Source organism: Acomys minous (assembly GCF_964271855.1).
Source record: "Acomys minous genome assembly, chromosome: 20".
Lineage (NCBI taxonomy): Eukaryota > Metazoa > Chordata > Mammalia > Rodentia > Muridae > Acomys > Acomys minous.
Genome location: NC_140502.1, coordinates 12,504,604 through 12,529,657, shown reverse-complemented (window position 1 = coordinate 12,529,657; position 25,054 = coordinate 12,504,604). Strand labels below are relative to the sequence as shown.

The 25,054-nt window shown below is 46.5% G+C and overlaps 1 protein-coding gene and 1 long non-coding RNA gene across 3 annotated transcripts in view; one reads left to right on the top strand and one right to left on the bottom strand.

Moving 5' to 3' along the window:
* The window catches only part of LOC311591210 (ubiquitin carboxyl-terminal hydrolase 29-like), a gene marked incomplete at its 5' end in the record, with an annotated part of 136,338 nt that overhangs the window by 77,133 nt on the left and 34,151 nt on the right, over positions 1–25,054 (bottom strand). The gene's annotated exons all lie outside the window — the stretch shown is intronic.
* On the top strand, positions 12,296–15,189 carry LOC311591378. 2 transcript variants are annotated; one of them, XR_014777093.1, is made up of 3 exons: positions 12,296–12,488; positions 14,622–14,809; positions 14,985–15,189. It is a non-coding gene; the product is annotated as an uncharacterized lncRNA (long non-coding RNA). The 2 variants fall into 2 exon arrangements; XR_014777094.1 differs by lacking the exon at positions 12,296–12,488 and adding an exon at positions 14,319–14,351.

Sequence of the window (25,054 nt, the reverse complement as noted above, 5' to 3'; positions counted from 1 at the left end):
GTGTGTGTGTGTGTGTGTGTGTGTGAGGGGGAGATCTCATGTGTCTACTGTTTATGGAGATCAAAGAACAACTTGCAGAAATTGGTTCTCTTCTTCCCCATGTGTGTTCCAGGTGTTCCAGGGAACGTATTCACGTCATTGTTCTTGGTGGAAACTGCCTTAAGCCATCGAGAACCCTGAGAACCCCAACACATACATGTTTAATTTAGGGGTAAATACATGATTTACCTGTGCATATAAAACAGGTTTTTTTGTTTTTTGTTTTTTGTTTTGCCTGCGTGTTATAACCTTTCAGATCTGGAACAGGACAGGGAAGACGCAAAACAGATCCACGAACACTCGTAGGTCTGCACATCCGTCTGATGCGTGCGTGCACATCCACATGTGAGCACACACTAAGCGAGCAGTGAGAACATTCGCTGCTGCGGCTTCTATCAACGTCCTAATCAGCAGAGCTCCAGCACAAAGCATTCAGCCTCCCGCAATGACGGCTACAAGTGACGCAGTTCCCCCCTGTGAGCAAAACACAAGACGCAGGACTGAAACCAGAGCCTGAGCCAGCCAGCCTCGTCCGCCCCAGTGGCATGACTCTGACGTCCACCTGAGCCTGCTCCACTCCCAGCTCAGGAGCCCACACAGTCTGCAGTAACAGGGGCTGGCTCAGGCTGTTGCCAGGGAAACCACAGCAAGAGGGGAAGGAGACACTGGAGAAGGGACAGAGTGTCCCTTGAGGATAGGAACATTGTCCCCCGCTGCCCCCCAAACCAGACCGACCATATAGGCAGGTCCTACATCCCAGCCTGAACACAGTAGGCCTTCAGCACATGCTAGAGAGCAAGTGCCTGTGTCCTGACGCCATTCTGGGGGTGACGAGAGCTTCCTTCCAGCACAGTGAGATCTGTTCACTTTAAGGACTTGGTTCTACAGGTGTTTCCATCCCAAGCCCAGGGCCTTGAGGTGACCCAGTGACCTCAGCCCTCTCTGCAGTGACCCTGGTGTGAGGAGAGGAGCTGGGCATGGTGAAGGTGGGGTGCTGACTCTTCCCCACAGCACACACCTGTGCTGTCTGCAACTCCCATCAGTGTCCCGGGACCCTGCAACAGAGCCACAGAGAGGCGAGGGCTCTTCCCACGCAGGGGAGTCAGCGCGTTGAAGTTGGGCTCCAAGTGAGCAGAGGACACAGACAGTAGAGTGCGGGGCGGAGGCAGCTCCAGGCACAGGGAACAGCAGGCATGAACAGTGACAACTTCCTGCTCCACAGGAACATGACGGAAACCACTGGCGTTTGGAATCACGTGAGCAAGGGTGGGATGGATGGACAGAAGACAGCTAGAGACCAGGACAGCCCATGGTCTCCAGGTAACCCTTGGGTTTAGTGGCCTGCTATCACAATCCCGTAACTCTCAACAATTTTCTTTTCCTTTCATTTTTATACTTTACTTATGTTCATTTATTTTGTGTGTAGGGTATGGTGAGCACCTATACACGTCAGAGGACATTATGTATGAGTTAGTTTTCTCCTTCAACCATGTGGACTCCAGGGATTAGACTCAGGTCCTCAGCTTGAGCCATCTTTCAGACTCTCACAGTCACCGCTTTGATTTTTGGGTTTTGCAAGTATAATCCAGCGGCGACTGTTTCATCACCTCTAACCTGCCTGTTTCTTGGGACCACTTCCTGGGCCACTCATTCACGTTCTAGGCTGTCACGGATCATGAGTGATGGCCAGGTCCTCACCTGAAGTGGACCCGCCTTAGTGGCGGCCCCTGCCACATCAAGGGGACTGACTCAGAAAGGCCAGGAAGCCACACAGTCCACTGGGGTTTCAAACACACGCGCACGCGCACGCTCACGCGCACGCACGCACAGCTGAGAGAAAGGGGCCACTATCGGATCAGATCAGATCGCCACCCATGGTTTGTGACTCCCGAGCAAACCAGATTCCCTCTGGTCTGATGCGGTATCTGTGGCAGAAGCCTCCTCCTCCTCTTCCTGGCCTTAGGTTGCTTGAGTCCCAGACCCTGGAAGGGTGTGGCTTGCCTGCTGAGACCCAGAGGTCAGTATCTGGGTTAAACTCCCACATCTGCTTCTTCTCAGTCAGCAGGAAACTGATGAGATCAACTTGTTCCCACCATTGTCAAAACTTCTCTCCAAGTCCACGGCTGAGAGTCACCTCTTCCCTCTTCTTGGTCCCAGCCTCCCCTTCCCTCCCCTCCCCTCCCCTCCCCTCCCCTGCCACTGCCTTCTGTTGTTTCTCCCTGCCTCCATTCCCACATTTACCTCCACTGTCATCGTCGTATTAGTTGGCCGTGTTATCGCTAGGACAAGAAACGACTTCGGGAAGGCAGGGTTTTATTTGTGCCCACCTTTTGAGAGTGCGGTCTCCTCATGGCAGGGAAAGTCACGAGGCCGGCAGTCACCTGAGGCAGCTAGTCACTTCGCAGCCACGGTCAGGACACAGGGAGACATAAGGTGGTGTTCAGCATGCTGTCTCCTTCTCATGCATTTCTGCACCCCAGTCCTTGGAATGATGCCACCCACAATTATGTTAGATCTTGCCACCTCATCTAACCCAATCTAGAAGATTCCTTCATAGACAAGTCTAGAGAAGGTTGTGTTATTTTTATAACATGCCACGTGGACAATAAAAATTATTTTTCAGTCTTCTTCACCGGGATAAAATTTTACTCATGTATTTATTTATTCGTGGAGGGCACATTCCACGGCACGGGTACGGAGGCCAGAGGATAATTTTTAGACGTTTGTCCTCTCTTTCCTCAATATGGGCCCCTAGAATCAGCCTCAGATGGTCGGGCTTGGTGAAAGCACTCCAAAACAGACATAAAGATAACATCAAAGAAAATCTTCCAGGACATAGCAAATCCCAGGGCAGCTAGGAGATCATGGTCATCCGGGTCTCTACCTGTCTACTCTGTCTCTCTCACATTCACTTGACTACAGCTGCCCAAGGTTTCCGCCATGTTCCTGTGGAGCAGGAAGATTGTCAGTGTTCATGCCTGCTGTTCCCTGTGCCTGGAGCTGCCTCCGCCCCGCACTCTACTGTCTGTGTCCTCTGCTCACTTGGAGCCCAGCTTCAACGCGCTGACTCCCCTGTGTGGGAAGAGCCCTCGCCTCTCTGTGGCTCTGTTGCAGGGTCCCGGGACACTGATGGGAGTTGCAGACAGCACAGGTGTGTGCTGTGGGGAAGAGTCAGCACCCCACCTTCACCATGCCCAGCTCCTCTCCTCACACCAGGGTCACTGCAGAGAGGGCTGAGGTCACTGGGTCACCTCAAGGCCCTGGGCTTGGGATGGAAACACCTGTAGAACCAAGTCCTTAAAGTGAACAGATCTCACTGTGCTGGAAGGAAGCTCTCGTCACCCCCAGAATGGCGTCAGGACACAGGCACTTGCTCTCTAGCATGTGCTGAAGGCCTACTGTGTTCAGGCTGGGATGTAGGACCTGCCTATATGGTCGGTCTGGTTTGGGGGGCAGCGGGGGACAATGTTCCTATCCTCAAGGGACACTCTGTCCCTTCTCCAGTGTCTCCTTCCCCTCTTGCTGTGGTTTCCCTGGCAACAGCCTGAGCCAGCCCCTGTTACTGCAGACTGTGTGGGCTCCTGAGCCGGGAGTGGAGCAGGCTCAGGTGGACGTCAGAGTCATGCCACTGGGGCGGACGAGGCTGGCTGGCTCGGGCTCTGGTTTCAGTCCTGCGTCTTGTGTTTTGCTCACAGGGGGGAACTGCGTCATTTGTACCCGTCTTTGCAGAAGTGAGGGGGTAGGGAGGGTGGCGTGTCAAAGCGTCTATTGATTAGGAGCAAAATTAAGATTCCAATGTAAGGTAAAGAGGCACTATGGCTTTTAATTTACCACCCATTTATCAAGTACATATTTACATGTAGATGCTTGTCTAGATAGCTAGATAAATACACAGGCCTATGTCTAGTCACTAAAGTAGATGTATAAAGTATTGATGTATGGATGGTTGGGCAAATGTACCACTATGCCTATTTATGAATACATAGCTCAGGAGGTTACACAACCCAGAAGGACCGCTCCCAGTGCTATATAAACAGTAAACAACTTCTTTAGTGGAGATGTAGACTGTACAGGAATATCCAGAAAAGCAGCCTTTGAAAACTGACGACCATGTTGATTTCATGGTTCCAGGCTCCCTTAGGTACCCTTACCTAAAAAAAAAAAATCATTGGCTCATGAAGATATACTTGGGTGAAATTTTTTTTCTTTTGTCTGTTGTTGGCTCTCTGTCTGGGGGGTAAAGAGGTGTTTTCATAGGAAAAGTCACACGACAAAAATAGCAAGAAATAATGGAGTCAGATAATGATTAAGTCTTGTCTTAGACCATATGCTCTGAGATGCTCCCATCTCAGGTGCACGTCAGAGCAGAAGCAACTCTTGGCTTAAGAACAGACTAAGAGTCTTACCCCCCAGGGTTTGAGTCCTAGATCTGCCAGGTACTGGCCATGCACATGAGTATAATTAGGGTTGACTTCCTTTCACTCCATCACCTCAACCAGCCATGCTGCATCATCTATGTTTCCTTCTCTTATCATCTGCAGTCCAAGAACGTTAAGTGGAAGATTCTAGAAATAAATAACTTATTCATTTTTTTTAAAAAGGCAGATGATTCAGTAGAATAATGTGACCCTTGCACTGTTCCATTCTGTTCATCTGAGATGTTAATGATCTCTGATAGCTATGCCCTCTCTATGCTACCATTTGGCAGCTATTTTGATTACTAGATCAATTCCTGTGTTATTAATGTGCATCAGTGTTACCTGTGGCTTTAGACATCCACTGGGACCCTTGGTGTGTGTTTCTCATAGATAAGGGTGCTCAAAGATATACAGTTTTGGACTGGGCATGTAAGATGACTCCCAACTTTTTCAGTTAAAATATAGAGTTCCGAATACATTTGCTGTATAAGACTACCCCCCTTCCAATACATACCCTGTGCAGCAAACTCGGGCATGTGTCTTTTTGCAGGCAGCGTACAGACAGCCAGGCGCTTTATTAAATGCTAGCAGACAGCCCATACCAGCCTACACTGCCCCTTTAAGGCACGCTCCACACTCAACTGTAAGAAGCACAGCCCTCACCCCACACCCCCACCCCTGCACAGAGCGGGGAATCAGCCAAAGCACCCCCACAGTATAAACACCATACATATGAAGCAAGGGGAAGCAAGCTGCAGGTAAGTACCCGGTGTATAAGACGGCCCTGACTTTCACATAGATTTTTCAGGGGGTTAAAAAGTCATCTTATTTGCCAGAAAATATGGTAATAATATACTACTGAATAAATTATAAATGTAGGTGACAAACCAGAGCCAGGTGTGGTGGCTCACACCTATCACCCTGGCATTTGAGATGCTGAGGCAGAAGGGTTGCCATGAAAGTGAGGTAGGCCTAAGCTACAGTATGAGACTCTATCTCAAAAACAACAACAACAACAACAACAACAACAACAACAACAAAACAAAACTAGAGACTAGAAAGATGGCTCAGTGGTTAAGAACACTTGCTGTTCTTGCAGAGGAGCAGAGTTCAGTTCCCAGAACCCATATCAGGCTGCTCACAACTGCCTTTAACTCCAGCTCCAGGGGATCCCATACCCTTTTCTGCACTTCATGGGAACCTGCACTTATGTACCCATGCCTACACACACACACACACACACACACACACACACACACACACACACCAGTAGAAAAAATTAGTTTGAAGGGCTGGGCATAGTGGTGCACGCCTTTAATCCCAGCACTCTGGAGACAGAGGCAGGTAGATCTCTGTGAGTTCAAGGCCAGCCTGGTCTACGAAGTGAGTCCAGGACAGCCAAGGCTCTGTTACACAGAGAAATCTGGTCTTGAAAAAGCAAAAAAGGAAAAAAAAAAAGTGGTCTGGGGCTTTGAGAGCTGCCCTGAGCTACAGTTTGCACTTTGTATAATGAAGTGTGGGAAATAGAGGTAGCTAGGAGGAAAGAGATAGACAGACAGACAGACAGACAGACAGACAGACAGGGATACATGGTGCATAAAGTATTTTCAAAGAGTTAATATGGGGGAAGTGATGAACCTAGAATTTCAGACTCCGAAATGGCAAAAGGAAGGCTGCAGAAGGTGACGGGCACTGAGAAAGTCCCAGGGTCGGAACAGGTGGAGGTGAGTTCCAGAACTTGACGCAAGCTTTGGTTTTTGAACCCACCATTTTACTGCAGGGCCTGGAAAATTCCATTCTCTGCAGCGCTCTCTCTCTCTCTCTCTCTCTCTCTCTCTCTCTCTCTCTCTCTCTTTCTCTCTCTCTCCTCCCTCTCCCCATGTTTCTCCAGCCCCTCACATCCCTGATTCCATCGGTGTTTCCATAGCAACCGCCTGAGCTCCTAGACCTGTCCTCGAGAAGATGAGAACCCCATGGGAGGAACGTGGCAAAAGACGTCAAAAGACCCCCCCTCACCCACACCCACGCACCCCGCACAGGTCAGTCATGTGCGCACTTCGCACACGTCAAAGTGCGTCATCATCAGTGTCTCTGCGGAAAGCGAATATTGGTTTCAGCAGACACCGTGGACGTGAGAAAAATCCCAAGTATCTCCTAATACCAGTGTCTCACCGCTGCCCCCCCCCCCCCCGCCTCCTCATCCAATCAGAAATATCGACTGAGCCCCTTCTGTGAGCCAGACACTTCCCCAGACATGGAGAATAACATTATGTCCGGAAAAGAAGCCTGCTCTCTGCCCTCCTAGAACTGAGCAATCTTAGTTGCACCATAAATGAAATTTAGTTAAAACTAAACTAAAAAAGAAGGAGAAGAGGAAGAAGAAGAAGAAGAAGAAGAAGAAGAAGAAGAAGAAGAAGAAGAAGAAGAAGAAGAAGAAGAAGAAGAATGTTAGTGTCGGTGGTCTCCAGAGTTGACAAATGGGTGTTCAATGAGAAATTCTTTTAACTTTTACTGCATGTGCAAAAGTTCTTTTCATTAAACACACACACACACACACACACACACACACACACACAGAGAGAGAGAGAGAGAGAGAGAGGGAGGGAGGGAGGGAGACAGCGCTGTGGGTGTGATGCACACTGCAAAGTAGAGGCAGGAGGACCAGGAATGCGTAGGTACCCTTGGCTATATAGCTAGTTTGAGGCTAGCCTAGAGACTACATGTCTTATCCCCCAACCGAAAAAAGAGGAAGAAAAGCTCAGGCCCTAAGGTCAGATTGGTATGATGGCTCATTGGGTAAAATGGCTTGCTGTGCACAGCCGACTACCTGGATTCCATCCCTGGAACCTGCGTTAAAAAAAAAAAAAAAAGCCAGACAGTGAGATGGGAGGTGGAGGCAGAAGACTTGGTGTAAAGTGTACGAACCACCTGGCCTAGGGTATGCAGCATGGTAGAAACAAGAAGGCTGGAGACTACTAACTCCCAAAGTTGTCTTCTGACCTCCCCATGTCTGCCAGCACACATGCATGCATGTGCACACACACACCCACCCCCCACCCCCCCACCCCCCCCCCCACACACACCCCTTATGGTTGATGGCTGCCACTACTCCTGTGGCGCTGATAGGAAGGCAGCATTCTAGAGTAGAGGATGTAGGAGAGAAAATGGATGAGATTTGGCTAAGAAAGTTAGAGGCTGAATCACTCATGCACAGATGGTTAGGAGTCTTGGCCTACGTGATCTGCTCTGTTTTTGTAAAACACGGTTCTATTGGGCCACAGACATACCCTTCATTTATGGTTTTTTTTTTTCCTGTGACTACTTTTTTCTTCTTTTGCTACAATGGCAGCAAAGTGGAGTTGTAAATTGGAACATATGGTCCACAAAGCTAAAAATTACTATCCAGACTAGCACAGGAAAAGCTTGTGATTCTTCCATGTATTGCATAAAAATTAATACATAGCTAATGCACTCACACTTGCTTGGAGAAACATTTCCTCTCTTTGTTGGCTTGCTATCTGGCTGGGAAGATGTATAGAGGACTTATGAATGGATGGGTGGGTGATGGAATGATCATTAATAGAAGATGAATGGATGGATGGATGGATGATGGGTGGATGGATCATGAATGGAGGATGAACTGATGGATCGTGGATGGATAGATCGATGGCAGATGGATGGATGGATGAAAGGAAGAATCATAGGTAGAGGATGGATAGAGAGATACATAGATGAATGGATGGTGGATGGAAGAATCATGAATGGAAGATGTATGTATGCATGGGTGGATGGAAGATGGATGAATGGAAGATTATAGATGAATGAATGGGCAGAAGGACCATGGATGAAGGATAGAACATTCACAGAAAGATAGATAAGCAAAGGATGGGTATGTGTGCATCTGCTGGGTGGCTGTATGGCTGTATGGCTGAAAACTAGACCGGTGAGTAAACGAGCCAATAATTTTCCAATTATGTTGCTACAAATGACCACAAAACAGAACAATTTAAAACAGCGGAAATCTATTGTCTCATGGTCCATGGGATCAGGTGTCAACAGGGTTGTCTTCTCTGGCAGCCTTTGAGAAGAGAATTCGTGGTCACCTATATTTCTTGATTCATGTCCCTTCCTCCACTTGCAAAGCCAGTAGTGAGATGTATTCAAAACCATCTCCCCCCCTTCATTCTTCCATCTTTCTGATCCTCCTTCCCTCCTTACTCTCCTCTCCCCTTCCTCCCTTCTGGAATCAAACCTGGAGACTCATGGATGCTCATCAAGTGTTTCTTCAATGAGATGAACCTCTCGACTCTCTCTCTCTCTCTCTCTCTCTCTCTCTCTCTCTCTCTCTCTCTCTCTGGTTTTTCAAGACAAGGTTTCTCTGTGTAGGCTTGGCTATCCTGGACTTGCTTTGTAGACCAGGCTGGCCTCGAACTCACAGAGATCTGCCTGCCTCTGCCTCCCAAGTGCTAGGATTAAAGGTGTGCGCCACTACCACCTGGCTTGTTTTTCTCTTATAGGGATATTTGTGATTACATTCTGACACACACACACACACACACACACACACACACACACACACACACAACCCAGGATAATAACTCTAGCTCAAAATCTTTGACCTAAGCACATCTGTAAGTCCATTTTGTTATATCAGACAGTATTTGCAGGCTCTGAGAGTTAGGATGCAAAGTAGGGTTTATTTAGCACACTGCAGAGAGAACTGGATGCGAAGAAGAAGGGATGGATAGATGGATGGAGATTAAGTAGATGGTTGCATAAATGGGTGGATGGGTAGATGAGTAGACAGGTGGATGGATGCATAGCTAGTTGGATGAATGGGTAGATGGATGGATGGATGGATGGATGGATGGATGGATGGATGGATGGATGGAGGAATGGATGGAGGAATGGATGGAGGAATGGATGGATGGAGGAATGGATGGAGGAATGGATGGATGGATGGATGGATGGAGGGAGGAAGGGAGGGATGGATGGAGGAATGGATGGATGGATGGATGGATGGAGGAATGGATGGAGGAATGGATGGATGGATGGATGGAGGGAGGGAGGGAGGGAGGGATGGATGGAGGAATGGATGGATGGATGGAGGAATGGATGGATGGATGGAGGAATGGATGGATGGATGGATGGATGGATGGAGGAATGGATGAAGGAATGGATGGAGGAATGGATGGAGGAATGGATGGATGGATGGATGGATGGATAAATGGTGAGTGGCAGCATGAATGGAGGGATGAATGGAAGGTAGATGGATGAGTGCACAGGTGGATGGTTGCATAGCTAGTTGGATGAATGAGTAGCTGGATGTGACAGGTGAATGGTTGCATAGATGTGTGATGCAAGATGTAAGAATGGAAAGTTGAGGCTTTCTAGATGAATGAAAGAATGAGTGAGTGGAAAAAAGGGGTAAACAGATGAGTGCTGTAGATGAAAACCCTGTTTCTTCTGCCGCGCCCCCCCATCCCCAACACCAACCCCTTATTTGAGAAAGGATTTCTCTGTGTGGCCATGGCTGTCTTGGAACTTGTGGTTTCTCTTTACTATTGATCAACTTCATTTCAGACAAAACAGACCCCGTCGTTCCGTTTGTGTGTGTACACCGAAGACTGCCAACACCTTCTACTTTTAGAAAGTCATAGTTTGGAAGCACAGACGGTTAAGAGTTGGGGTTAATGCATGAGAAAGGCAAACAGGAGACAAAAATGAGAAGAAGTAACTCTCTCCAGCTCCCGCAGAAGCAAACCAAAGCGTTCAGTGGAGGATCAGCTGGAGCTCCGTTCACATCCCGTGCTGCTCCCAACCCTCTCTTCCTGACTAGAGCTTACAGAAGGTTCTTCCAAAGGTGGCTCCCCAATGTCTTTCCTACCATGGACACCACGATCCTTGAGTCCCAGCCAGGCCATTCTCAAAGTCATGTGACCTTGACTCTTGAGACTGGACCTCATTCTTTCACCTGTTAAATGAAGGTGACTTTTGAGTAAGAACACTTATGGGGGGGGGGGCTGGAGAGATGGCTCAATGGTTAAGAGTGCCGCCTGCTCTTCCAGAGGTCCTGAGTTCAAGTCCCAGCAACCACATGGTGGCTCACAACCATCTATAATGTAATCTGATACCCTCTTCTGCAGATATAGCACTCATATGCAATAAATAAAATAAATATTTAAAAAAAAAAAAAGAACACTTATGGGTCATTATCTTCATTATTGGTAATTACCCAGCCCACCTCATACATACAGAGAGGCCACATCACTCCCTTAGTCAGCTCAAAGTGCTATAACGAAATATCATAGACAGAATGGATTCTAAATGGTAGGAACTGCAGAGAGATGGCTGGGCAGGGAAAGGGCTCTTGCTGCCAAGACCAACCAATGGCTTGAGATTAATCCCAGTGACCAATACGGTAGAAGGAGAGAACTGATGCCTGAAAGTTGCCTTCTGGCTTTCACATGTGTACTGTGGCATGCATACTCATATTGCCCTTCATAAATAAATGTAATAAAAAAAACTTTTCGTGGTAGAAGCAAACTTATCGCTCTTCTGAAGACCTGGGCACCTTATATCAAAGCAGCGGCAACCGCTTCATTGCCTGCTGAGGGTCACACAGCAGAGATGTGGATTATCTCTTGGAGACATCTTTCCTAGGGATATTGAGCCTACTCTTGAGGGCCTCCTTCTCATGACTTAATCTTCTCCCAAAAGTCTTGTTTCCAACTCTTTTTTTTTTAAAAAAAATTTATTTAATTTTATTTTTAGAGTGAGGGTGTCAGGGCCATTGCAACTGGAATTACAGACAGTTGTGAGCTGCCATGTGGTGGCTGGGAATTGAACCCGGGTCTTTTGGAAGGGCAGACAGTGCTCTTACCCACTGAGCCATCTCTCCAGCCCCTCGTTTCCAAATCTTGACACGTTAGGAACTGAGCCCCTTGATCTTGTTCTGCATCTGAAAACAACCGTGAATGTAGCCAGGTTGGCGAAGTGGATGCAGGCAGAACTCTGAGTTCGAGCCCAGCTTGGTCTACAGAGGGAGTTCCAGGATGGCCAGGGATACACAGAGAAACCCTGTCTAGAAAAATAAACCCAAACCCAAACCAAACGATAACAATAACAAACAACCTTGAACTTTTGAAGCGGCTCCCTCTACCTCCTGAGGGCTGAGGTTACAGGTGTGTACCACTATGCCCACTTTATGTGATTCTCCTACTCAAACCCAGACTGTCCTGCATCCTAGATAAGAACTCTACTATTTGAGCCATAGCCACAGCCCTTATTTATCCATTGTGGTTTTTAATTTATTGAGATTTTTAAAAAAAACTCAGCGAATGGAGTTACTCTTGATTTCTCTGTTTCAGGGTGCTATGCCATCAAAGGGGCTTGGTCCATTGCAGGGGGTAAAAGTGGTTGGGTAGCGGTTGAAGAGGTGGCTCAGTAATTAAAAGCACCTGCTGCTCTTCCAGGGCACACCCACGGTGGTTCACAGTGGTCTGTGACTCTAGTCCTGGAGTATCCAATACCTTCTCAGAATTCTGCGGGGACTAGGCGTACACATACTACATACACACATACACAGGCAAAGCATTCACATACATAAATATTTTTTGAAAGTGGTTGGATAGACCACTGCACTGCATACATTAGGCTTCAGTCACTCATTTTCTCAATAACCATTTAATGAAGGACCATTGTGTGCCAGTCATAATTTAGAGCTGAATTCAAAGAGTGGAAAATTCCAGTTCCCAGCTTCTCCCATCTCTATGCGGTCCTGATGCAGTTTCCATGGTGATGGTCTGAGCCTGCCTCTGTTGCTAAGGCCACAGAGTTGCTAGATCTCCCTCAGAGATGGTGGCATAGGAAGTGAGTGGCCAGAAGAAAGGGGCCTGAATGGGCTCCAGCCTGCCACCATCTGTCAGCAGTCCTAGCAGACCATTTGGGGCTTTTGAATAAGGACGTTCAGAACTCAAAACATACATATGGAAAGAATGTTGAAAGTTCACCCCTTTGGCACTAAAATAGGTAATATATCATGTGAGGTGATGTCTGTGTTAATTAGTTTGATTTGATGATACATCTATATGTCAAAACATAAATATGTGCAATTATCTGCCAATTAAAAATATATTTGCAAGATCAGACAAGAAAGCTCAGCTGGTAAAGGCACTTGCTTTAAGTCCCTAGCAACCCCGGTTTGATCCTTGGCACTCTTATAAGGGCAGAAAGAGAGAAGTGATTCCACAAAGTCATATTCTGACTTTCACATGTGTGCTATGGCATGTTCATGCCCCACACATGCACAGCACATGCTAATCATACATTTAAATATTGGAAACATAAAGAGGGAGAGAGATATGAAAAACGCATTAATCAAGTGTAATAACAATAACACTCTAGACCATAGCAACCTCAGAGAGTGGCTTTCTTCTTCCTAAGTTGAGAAATTTTGTCTTTTCACCTCACATCTCATCCAAAGTGACAAGTGTTACTGGAGAATTGGGGTTCTCCTTTGTGGGTTTTCAGTTTCACTGATAGAAGAATGACTCAGGCAAAAACTTTGAGAAGCCATGGGACAGGCAAGCTGTTGATCTCAGCAGCTGCCCAGAGTAGGGAGAAGAAGAAGAGGAGGGGGAGGAGGAGGAGGAAGAGGAAAGAGGAGGAGGAGAGGAGGAGGAGAAAGAAGAAGAAGAAGAAGAAGGAGAAGAAGAAGAAGAAGAAGAAGAAGAAGAAGAAGAAGAAGAAGGAGAAGAAGAAGGAGGAGGAGGAGGAGGAGAAGAAGAAGAAGAAGAAGAAGAAGAAGAAGAAGAAGAAGGAGAAGAAGAAGAAGAAGAAGGAGGAGGAGAAGAAGAAGAAGAAGGAGGAGAAGAAGAAGAAGAAGAAGAAGAAGAAGAAGAAGAAGAAGGAGAAGAAGAAGAAGAAGAAGAAGAAGGAGGAGGAGAAGAAGAAGAAGAAGGAGGAGAAGAAGAAGAAGAAGAAGAAGAAGAAGAAGAAGAAGAAGAAGAAGGAGAAGAAGAAGGAGGAGGAGGAGGAGGAGAAGAAGAAGAAGAAGAAGAAGAAGAAGAAGGAGGAGAAGAAGAAGAAGGAGGAGGAGAAGAAGAAGAAGAAGGAGGAGGAGGAGAAGAAGAAGAAGAAGAAGAAGAAGAAGAAGAAGAAGAAGAAGAAGGAGAAGAAGAAGAAGAAGAAGAAGGAGAAGAAGAAGAAGAAGAAGAAGAAGAAGAAGAAGAAGAAGAAGAAGAAGAAGAAGAGAGAAAGCAAAGCCCTTTAAGTCCTTTAAGTTACGGTCCAAGAAAAAGCCCTCAGATTCAGCAGTGGAGGTCTGTAAGCATCTGCAGGCATGATGGGATGGAGTGGGGATGACTCAGGGAAGCAATGAGAAAGTCCAGAGTATCAGAAGAAGCATGGCTGGGTTTGGACCATCATACAAGAAAGAGACAAAAAGCGGGGAAAGTTTCCGTTTTTGAGTTAGAACTCAAAAAGCCAAGCAGACTTAGCAATGAAGATCGGTCCACAAGTTCATCAAGGGATGGGCTCTGGGGGGGGGGGGGAGAACAATTATTCTTCCATCTCCTCAGCACGTCTTCAGGCAAATTGGTTTTCCAGGGAGAGAGGGAGGGGGGTCTCCTGGCCAGGGGATGGACAGGCCTAGTTGAATTAACTCTTTTATTTTGAGACAGGATCTCTCTACACAGCCCTAGCTGGCCTCAACTCACAGAGACTCACGTGCTTGGCCTTCTGAGTGCTGGGATTTAAAGGCATGCACCACTACACCTGGCTGAATTAACTCTTAATGGAGGGGTTCATAGAATGTAGAGTTTAGGGCAGTTTAGAATGTTTCTTCACTGAGGGCCAGAGGTAGAATTCAGAATCAGACCCTTGGACCAGGAGGTAAGTAATAATTATCCCTTTAAGGGCCTCAACGAAGCCCTGATACCTCCATCTTTTCCTATGAAAATTTAAATCTTATAGAAAGACAATTATAATACTTTCTCTTCTAGGGTTCAGGGGAGAGGTCCAGCCTCAATGTCCCCAAGCTCGTTAATATGTCTAGCTAGCCAACATTGACATATCACTCTTATTTTATGTCTGCTATTAAGATAAGTAAGTCTGTGATGCTGTGCGTAGCTCTTTCCTCCAAATTTAAACGTCCCTTCTCAGAAAAAGGCTCATGAGGACTCAAGATACCAATAAAAGTTCCCAGGCTCAGGGAACTCAGAAGGTTGAACTGTTTACAAGCCTCCCATCCATGAAGGTTATAAAGACAGTGGACAATTGCTGAGGAAAAGGGACTCTCTTCTGTGGCACTGGCTACAACCTGACTGAATAACTCGAGGGATGAAGATTTTGTGAGTCAACACTCACACTGGGGTGGAATTCTCAGTGAGGTGGTCATCCTTGGGTCACTTGTATTCCTATAAGTAAGGCTCAGTAAACCCATTGGTTCTCCAAGCTAGAACTGGGTGCAATCGTTCCTGCTGTTGGCATCCTAACTGGGGTGAATGTTTGTTCTTGTCTTCCTAGGTAACAAAGTAACACAGCAGGTGCCATAACAGCCATTATGATATCTGAAATGATCATCAAGCGATTGACCGCTGGGTAACACACACCATTCGGTCGCACCAGATCAAAGGATGGCTCACATCCTGGGTAGGCTGGAGCCAGAAGGCAAAGGACATAGCTTATAACAATTGAGGACAACGGAATCTGTAAAATAAATAAATAAATAAATAAATAAATAAATAAACCCATTCATTCATTTCTTGAAAATTTTCACTTAGTGTTCTTGAAACTTTGAAGAAAGAACAATGTACTGATTACTTTTTCCATTGTTCTGAGAATATACTTGGAACAAATAACTTAAGGAGAAGGAGTTTAATTTTGGCTTTCAAATCAAGAGCACACAGTCCGTCAGAGTGGGTGAAGTGGATGTGGTAAGTGCTCAGAGGTGAATGCTGAGAGAGAGAGAGAGGGAGAGAGAGAGAAAGTAGACAGACAGGAAGAGACAGAATCAGAGAGTGAGTCAGAGTGAGTCAGGGAGAGACAGAGAGAGAAAAAGCAAGCTGGCTGTCCTGTGTGAAAGTCAGAGGCCAGCCCTGGAGCACTGATCCTATTCTCCTGCCATGTCAGTTCTAGGCATTGGACACAGGTCATCAGGCTTAATGGCAAGCTGCTTTACCCATGAGTCCATCTTGCTGGCCCTCATTTTTTCCTTTTATTTTAAGTTCCAGAACCCCACCACGGAGAATACTGCCATCAACAGTGGCAATCAACTCAAACAAGAGACCTCTCTCCACGCGTGCCTAGGCATGTTTAAAAACATATAGTGGTGTATGGCTGGGATCCTAACATCCCTGAAGTAGAGGCAGGTGGGTCAGGTCAAGGTCATCCACAGCTGCGTAGTAGGTCAAAACCCAAGATGGGCCACATCATACCCTGTCTTTAAAAACAGAACAAGTCCCATCCCTGAATTTCAGCTGGAGAAATATCAGAGACATGGAAACATCTGCTCAGAATTCAAAATTTCTATTTATTCATGAAATTTGACTGAGAAATTAACTGGTGGGTTCCAGGCTAATTCTTTAAATATACCCTTAGTCTAATAACAAGTTCTAGAATATTCTATTCTCTGAGATTTGCTGACTTTCAGTTGCCTTCATTTCCTTACCTTAGCAGAAGTTTCTATGGTAATAGGTTGAGCTTATGCGGGTTGCTAAGCAACCGGGGACCTGTGATTAAGCTACTCTCATCTAACCAACCTGGCCAAGGATGAGGAGGATCAGACTTTTCAGGCTATCATCTGCCATCTGTGGTCCGTGCACACCTTCTGTGTTTTCTCCTGACAGGATCTCTGGAGAATGACCCAGCTGGATCTGAGCCTTAGCTTCTAGAACATTGGAACAGGGTGTGGCTCAGTTGGTAGGGTGTTTAGGAAGCATGGCCAAAGCCCTGGGTTTCATTCCCAGGACTGCATAAACTAGATGTGGTGGAGCATGCCAGTGATCCCAGCACTTGAGACGTAGAGGCAAGAGAATTGAGAGTTCAAGGTCAATCTCAGCTACATATGGAGTTTGAAGGCCTCCTGGGCTACAGGAGACCCTGTGTGAAAAACTGTACAGCTGAGGAGAGGGTTCAGTGAATAAGAGAATTTGTTACGTTCTGGCCTTTGCAAGTGTGCACACATATGTGTATATACCCACATCCACTTGTGCACACCTGTGCATCTGTCATCCATCCACGTGTGCATCACATACATTCTTCACACATACACCTACATACATACATACACGTTTTAAAAACTACATGTGGACGGGGGGAAAAATAGATGAAACTGGGTGTTATCGTGTTAAGACAAATATCACATTTTTTTCTTATGTGGAACCTAGTTTATGAATATGCACATATATACATATATGCACATATATACAAAAACCACACGTGTTGTGAACATGGAGGGGACATTATAGTTTCACTTCTGTTGGTGTGAAAAAATATCCTGGCTAAAAAAAATTCCCCCCAAAACAAAACAAACAAACAAACAAACAAACACAAATCATTGGGGTCTGGAAAGAGGGCCTAATGGTTCATAACACTTGCTGATCTTGCAGAGGACCAGGTTTGGTTTTTCAGCATCCATGTCAGGTAACTCACAGCCACCTGTAACTCCCGTTCCAGTGAATCTGATGCCCTCAGGCCTCTGAGGACACCTGCAGGCATGTGGTGCACATAAACTCACACACACACACACACACACACACAAATGGAAAAACCTAATTTTATTTTTAAAAGTAAATTTGGCAGGGCTAGAGAAATGTCTCAGTGGTTAAGAGAACTGGCCGCTCTTCCATAGGACCTGGGTGAAATTCCCAGCACCCACACAGCAGCAGACATCCGTCTGTAACTCCAGTTCCTTGGGGTCTGACACCCTCTTCTCGCCTTTGAAGGCACTATTTGCACACAGTACATAGAAATACACACAGACAAATTACCCATATATACCCAGTGTGATTTTTTTTAAATGTAAAGACAATTTGTAGAATGGCGTATCAGGGAAATGCTTACACTAACCTACTGTGATCTCCAGAGACAATAGCACAGTCAGTGGTCATCTGTCACTCATTAAGTCAGTCAACAGACACAAGCTGTGCACCAGACACTATCCTGGGCATTTGGGATTAAAGGAAAGTAAATTCAGGGACCATTCCATCTCTCCCAGGCCTTATGCAAGCAGAAGGGTCATTTACATATCCAAAACAATGGCAGGCTTTATCAGCAAGCATTTCTTAGTGCTGTGTGCTAGGGACTGTGCTCCACACAGAAGCCGTGCAAGGGTCAGACAAAGCTCTCCTCATAATACCTTATACTCTCATTCCAGTGAGAGAAGCAGGGAAAGACATGTTGAAAACAAAACTAAGTGGAGGACTGGGATGGGGGATGCACACAATCAAATGGCAAGAAGGGTGTTGTCTGAAGGCATGCGGGAGCAGCAGTGAAGTAGGAGACTGAGGGCCAGCAAGGTAGTTCAGCAGGTAAGGGGGCTTGCCACCAAGTCCCTGGAGCTGGAGTCACAGGCAGCTGTGAGCTACCTGATACTGGTGATTGGCGATGGGAACCCAATTCAGGTATTCCACAGCTCAGGTGCTCCACAACTCAGATACTCCACAGCTCAGGTGCTCCACAACTCAGATACTCCACAACTCAGATACTCCACAACTCAGGTGCTCCACAACTCAGCTACTCCACAACTCAAATACTCTACAACTCAGATACCCCACAACTCAGATACTCTACAACTCAGATACCCTACAACTCAGATACTCTACAACTCAGGTACTCCACAACTCAGATACTCCACAACTCAGATACTCCACAACTCAGATACTCCACAACTCAGGTGCTCCACAACTCAGCTACTCCACAACTCAAATACTCTACAACTCAGATACCCCACAACTCAAATACTCTACAACTCAGGTGCTCCACAACTCAGCTACTCCACAACTCAAATACTCTACAACTCAGATACCCTACAACTCAGATACTCTACAACTCAGGTACTCCACAACTCAGATACTCCACAACCCAGGTACTCCACAAGAGCACTAAGCTTTTGGAGCTGCTGAACCATCTCTCCAGTCCCAACCTTGGTCTTGGTTAGGTCTTTCACTAACCTGAAACTTAAGTAGCCTAGGCTGGCTTGTTAGACGCCGTAGGGACACACACCAGTCCCCACATCCCCACATGTGTAGCTTAAAAAAAATGTGAGCACTGGGGATGAACCTGAGGTCTTTGTGTTTGTGTGACAAGTAGACTACTGACTAAATCATCTCCCCAGCCCTAATCCCTTTTCCTTTAAGTATATTTTGGCCCACAGCTAGAATTACAGCCAAATGAGTCAACTCATAAGCAATTAGCCACAAATTGTATTTGACTCAAATTTCAGTGGCATAAAAACATACTGAAAACTCAGTATTTTATTTCTTTTCACTCAAAAGAAAGTGGACAGAGAAAAATCTGCCTTAAAATGGGAATCTTGGTCAGCCAGATGGCTCATGGGACAAAGGTGCTTGCCATGGAAGCTTGAGGACCAGAGTTGGATCCCTGGGAGTCACAATCTAAAAATCCAGGTGTGGTGGTGTGCTTCTGTAAGCCCACCAAGCTCACAAGCCAGCTAGGTGGAAGGTGAGGACTGATTCCCCAAAGTTGTCCTTTGACTTTTCCACGTGTGTTGCAGTATGCAAGTGCCTATGTGCATGAACACACACACACACACACACACACACACACACTACTCCACACAATAAGTAAGCAAGTAACTAGAGGTGATGGTTTAATTTTAAGTGTCATCTGGCAACAACTTATAATCAACTGGGAAGACAGCCTCAGGTGGTCTGTGAGGAGATTCTTGATTCTTAATTGATGGAAGAACACCCACCCCACTGTGGGCAGCACCAACCCCTAGGCACCGTACCCTGAACCCTGTAAGGATGGAGAAAGCTGGGTGAAGGCCACGGGCAGCGAGGATACATCCATTTTGCTTTGCTCTTGACCGTGGATGTGACTTATTGCTTGAGCTGCTGCCTTGATTTCCCTCAGTGACGAACTGAAATCTATAACTATAAGCGGAGATAAACCTCCCTAAGTTTCTTCCCTCGGGTGCTTTTTGTCAGGGTATTTGTCACAGGCAAGAGAAACAAAGCCAGGACAATAAACAAATACAATTAAAAATAAGATAAATTTCTAAAAGACTTACCACCCACCCAACCAACCTCCCCTCTCAAAAAAATCTATGTGAGAAACTGCACAGGTAGATGATAATTCACAAGGGACTTGTGGGTAGAATATGGTTCATAAGGGAACCTGATATTGAGATGAATATTTTGCGCTCATGACTTTCCAGAATCTTCCTCACTGAGGAAAGATCAATCGAATTACTGGGGGGGCATTCATCAATTACAAAGCAAACATCAGTAACAGTTCCGAGGATGGAAAATTCCAGCCTCAGAGGCCCTCTGGGCTGCCTCGCAGACCCCCTCCCATTTCCCAATGCTGCTGCTGTTTCCATGGTAACCGCCTAAGCTAGACCAATGAATGTCTCACAGGCAGGTAAATGTTCCTAAGTGGGAACAAACATCTATTGACGTCAAACTAGCCCTGGTGGGGGGATGGGGAAGGTGGGAGTGCAGGCCTCCTGGCAATAGCTCCTGTGACATCTGCATGTTTTCCTTGTCATGGTACACTGTGTATCACATACAATTTTAAATTCTGGTTTTGTTTTTTTTTTTTGAGCTGGGGACAAAATGTATGCCTATGTGTGTTTGTGTGTGTGTGTGTGTGTGTGTGTGTGTGTGTGTGTGTGTGTGTGTAGTCCAGAGGATAATATTGGGTATCTTCTATCCATTTTCAAAAAAAATTACAGGGGGTGGGGGGAAGAGAAGGGGAGGGCAGGGCAGGGGAGGGGAGGGGAGGGGAGGGGAGGAGAAGAGAGGTTGAGGTAGAAGGAAAACTTTCAGAATTCAGTTTTCTCCCTTCACCATTTGGGACCTAGGGACCAAGCTCATGTCTCTGGGGTTCGCAGCAAGTCCCTTTACCTGCTGAGCCATCTGGCTGGTTGGTATCCTGTAGTTTGAGACAGGCTCTCTCATTGGTCTGGTTCTCTCCGATCAGGCCAGGCTGGCTCAGTGAGCCCAGGGGTCTGCCTGCCTCCACCTCCCTGCTACTGCACATGGAGTTTTATATAGGTGCTGGGGGGACCAAACTCGGCTCCTTATGCATGCAGAGCAAGCACTTTACCAAACAAGCCATCCCCCAGTTCCCGCAAAGCCCCACTTTACGTCTTCTTTGAGCTCCCAGTGACAGTTAGGTCCATTTACACTTCCCCAGTTGGAATTGTGTATTGTTACTGAGAAATCAAAGGCACCCTTCGGGTTCTTAGCCTCATCGATGAAAGAATTTAAAAAGCAGAATCTTAAGGGAGCTCAAGGACACTTTCTCTTAAAATCTGAATGAAAAACAAGGGGTTGAAAACCCCGGGTGCTGCTAGGAGGAGGGGGTGAGGAAACCTTAAGGAGAAATCTTCTGAGGTGTGCCTTTTAAGATAGCTGTGGAAATAATTTCTTCTTCTTTTCCCTCTCTTTCCTCCCTTGTTTCTTTTTCATGTGTATGTGCACTTGACTGTGCACTTACATGTGCAGGTGTATTGTGTGCAGGAGTGCGTGCATGAAGGCGTGCGTGCGCGCGTGCGCGCGCGTGCGTGCGTGTGTGTGTGTGTGTGTGTGTGTGTGTGTGCGCGCGCGCACGCGCGCATGCCTGTTTACGCCAGAGAGCAACCCCAAGTGTGGTCCTCAAATGATGTCCAACTTATTTTCTGAGACACGGTTTTTCTCTGAGTAGATTAGGTTGCCTGGTCCAGGGGTCCTCTACTTGTCGACCCATGCAGCCACACCCAGCTTTGTCGCGCGGGTTCTGGGAATCAAACTCAGCTCTTCAGGCTTTAGCGGCCAACACGTTACCAACGGAGCCATCTACTCAGCCTCCTTCACTCTCTCCTTTTCCCCCTCTCTCTTATTATTTCTTCCCCCACCCCTTTCCTTTCCTCCCTCCCTCCCTCCCTGCTTGAGACAAGTACTTATGCAGCCCAGGCTACTAGTCAAACTCCAAGTGTAGCAGAGCGTGACTTAGAACTTGTGATTCTCCTGCCTCCATCTCCCCAGCACTGAGATGACAGGACTGCGCGCCACCAAGGCAAGCTTTAGCTCTCTTTAAAAAGGTAATCCAGGGTCCAAGAAGAGCGAGCTGCTCAGTACTGTGGCCAGTTCTGTGTGGCGTGAGTTTGTTATTCTTCCCTTTCTGGAATTTTCTCCAGTTATGTTTGGCTTTCCCTCTTTCTGAAATGCCTGTGTCCATCCAAGAACTTTTAAATACGGCCCTGGTCTCGAGAAAGAAAACCACGGCCCATTCCTCATCTCCTCACGTCCCAGGACATGGCTGGGCTTGCCCAGGTCTTCAGCCCACACATAGTCAAGCTCTGCACCCCCAAAGGCGCCCCCCTCCATAAATTACCCTGTAACCAGAGAAGGTCCTGCCCCAGCCTCTCAGCTGAAACGCCACAGCCGCTTTGCAAAGGCCTCGTTCCGTTTCAAAGGAAAACCTGCGTGTCTTATTCCTGTGATTGACTCGGCCACAAGTTATTCTTTTTCTCAGACTGAAAAAGCCCACTGTTTCTCATCAGCTGCATTCGGGGGCTGATGCACAGGGACTTCCCAGGAGGGGTCTTGGAGGAGTGGTTGATGAGGGAGAGAGAAAGAGCAGAGATGACAGAGAGATGGGGACAGAAAGAAAGATAGAGGGAGAGAGAGAGAGAAGGAGACAGAGAGAGAGAGAGAGATAGAGGCAGAGAGACAGACAGAGGCAGAGAGACAGAGACAGACAGAGATAGAGACAGAGAGACAGAGACAGAGAGACAGAGACAGAGAGACAGAGAGAGGCAGAGAGAGACAGAGAGAGAGAGAGACACACACACACACACACACACACACACACACAGAGAGAGAGAGAGAGAGAGAGAGAGAGAGAGAGAGAGAGAGAGAGACAGAGACAGAGAGACAGAGAGACAGAGAGACAGAGAGAGAGATTGGCTAGCAAGATATGTCATTAAGCCTTCGTGGAGTCTGAGATGTGGCACCCCATATTCTTTAAACTGTATCTTCAAACATTTAGAAAACTGGAAGTCAGAGGCCTTTCTTGTTTTCCCTTCACTTTTCTCCCCTGAAGCAGGGCTTGAGACCCACAGACATTTCTGAAGCTGGACACAGACCACTGAACAAGCAGGCCCGGCTAAAGACCTCTAGTTTGTCAATATCACACTCTGGTTCTGTTCGTTTGCTTGTCTACCTCTTTATTTTGAGGCCTCTTGAGCAAAAAGATTGTAAACCTGTACCGCTCTGACAGATAGATCATTAAAAAAAAATAATAATACAACAAACAAAACCAAAACAAAATAACTGGAACCAGTGAGAGGGTTCAGCAGGTAAAGGCGCTTGCCACCAACACCAATGACTTGAGTTTGATCCATGGGACCTACTTGGTGGAAGTAGAGAACCAGACTCCCATAAGTTGTCCCGTGACCTCCACATGACGTGTTTACCCACCCCCAACACACAAAGATAAATAAAAGTATAATTAAAACGAGAAAAATCAAGGCTGGGGAGATGGCTCAGTGCTTAAGATTGCTAACTAACCTTATAGAGGACCTAAGTTAGGTTCCCAGCATCTGTGTAAGGCCACTCACAACTATCTGTAACTCTAGCTCCAGAGGGTCTGATATTCTTCTGCTAGGTCCCTTGAGTATTGCATACATACATATACTAGACACACACACACACACACACACACACACACATACACACACTCACACACACAGACACACACACACACACACACACACACACACACACACACACACACACAAAGATGTATCCCCAACTACTTTATCTATGAGGCTAATCAAATTAACATGTTCTAGAAATGAGAGTCTACAGAACATTGCCCTTCCCGGATGATTATTTTGAGGAAATCTGCCTGCCCCCCCCCACCCCCCTCAATTTCTCATTTAGAAATGGAGAGGAATAAAGCTTCGCCTTTCCTCATTAGGAGAGCCTTACCGGAGGAGGTTTGACAGAGGTATCTCATGAGTGTGAACTTACACAAGCCTGGCGCGATAGTCCATACACATCTAGGGTTTGAGTGTATCCCATTGGACACAAGGCCTACCACTGACTGAAACATTATTCAACGGAGTCCAACTGAGTTGTTCAGAGTCCCAAACTAGAACCGCACTCAACCGTTTCCATTGTTGGAACCCCAGAATTTTCCCCTGAAACTTGTTGAAGACAGATGAAGTTCTAAAGGAGGCACGTTAAGATTTGGGAGGGAAGCAACTCACAAATCTCAGGGAGTCTCTGAAACTTACAAGGTTCACGAGGCGTCCCTTTCCCTTCGGTTATATAAGGATAAAGAACTCCTGAGGTGCTGTGTAGCGCAGCTGAGCTGCCTGGAAGATTTTCAACCCACTAAAATGGCCTACTAAGCCATACAACAGGACCCCATGATTCTAGATTTGGTGGCCTCAGTGATGCCTTTGAGTCAACCCTGCTCCTGTAAGTGACTCCAACAAACGAATTGGTTTACCAGTTGGACTTTGGTGTTATCATTATTTTGGTCTGTCATCGGTCCCTTCTTCAATTCTTTCCCTGGCGGTGGGGGGGAGGGGGGGAAGAACTGTGACATCCTGGTGACTAGGGCCACTCAAATCCCACCAATATTCTGTCACTCACAGAGTGAGCTGCGGACCTGCCTGCGATGAAGCAGATCATATGCCACTTTCCCTTACACCCACCTCCCACCCCAACTTGACCTCTATCAAGGACTGCAACACAAGGTATGAAAGGACACCACCAACCATCATCGGTGCCCAAGATTAATGAGCACCTGTCTCTATCTCTTTCTCTAATTGCCAAGACCTTATCCCTTGACCTCTGCCATGTCATCAACGATGGCTTCCCAGATATCTCTCTGAAAAACTTCTTCTGTCCCCCAAGAGCTTGACAATTAACCTTTTCTTTCATTGGATTTCTTTCTCCTCGGTGGCCTCCTCCCCGCCCCAATGGCTGTTTGTTTTCAACTCTCTCATTGTAGCTCATAGATAATATCCTGAAAACAGAGCTGGGGGCAGGGCAAGGCAAACAGTAAGAGGGCACCAAAATGTCAGCCATCAAGATAAATTGTGCACACCTGAGTGGAGGTTTCGGGGCCATTGGTCAAAGGATACACTGTTTCAGTCAAAATGAACAAAGTTCGTAGTTGTAGGGTATAACATGTTGATTATAGCTCATTTTTAAGAAAAAATAAAATAATATTTGATGTAATATATTTTTTTAAATCACCCAAATTGGAAGGACAAAGCACCAAGAATATAAATAAAGTCCGGTGTATTCAGAGGCAAAGGGAAAATGTGAGCCCCCATAGGTGTGATTTTGTGTAACTTTCATTGCTAGTTTTCCTAACGATCATTTGACTAGTTAAAAAAAAAAAAC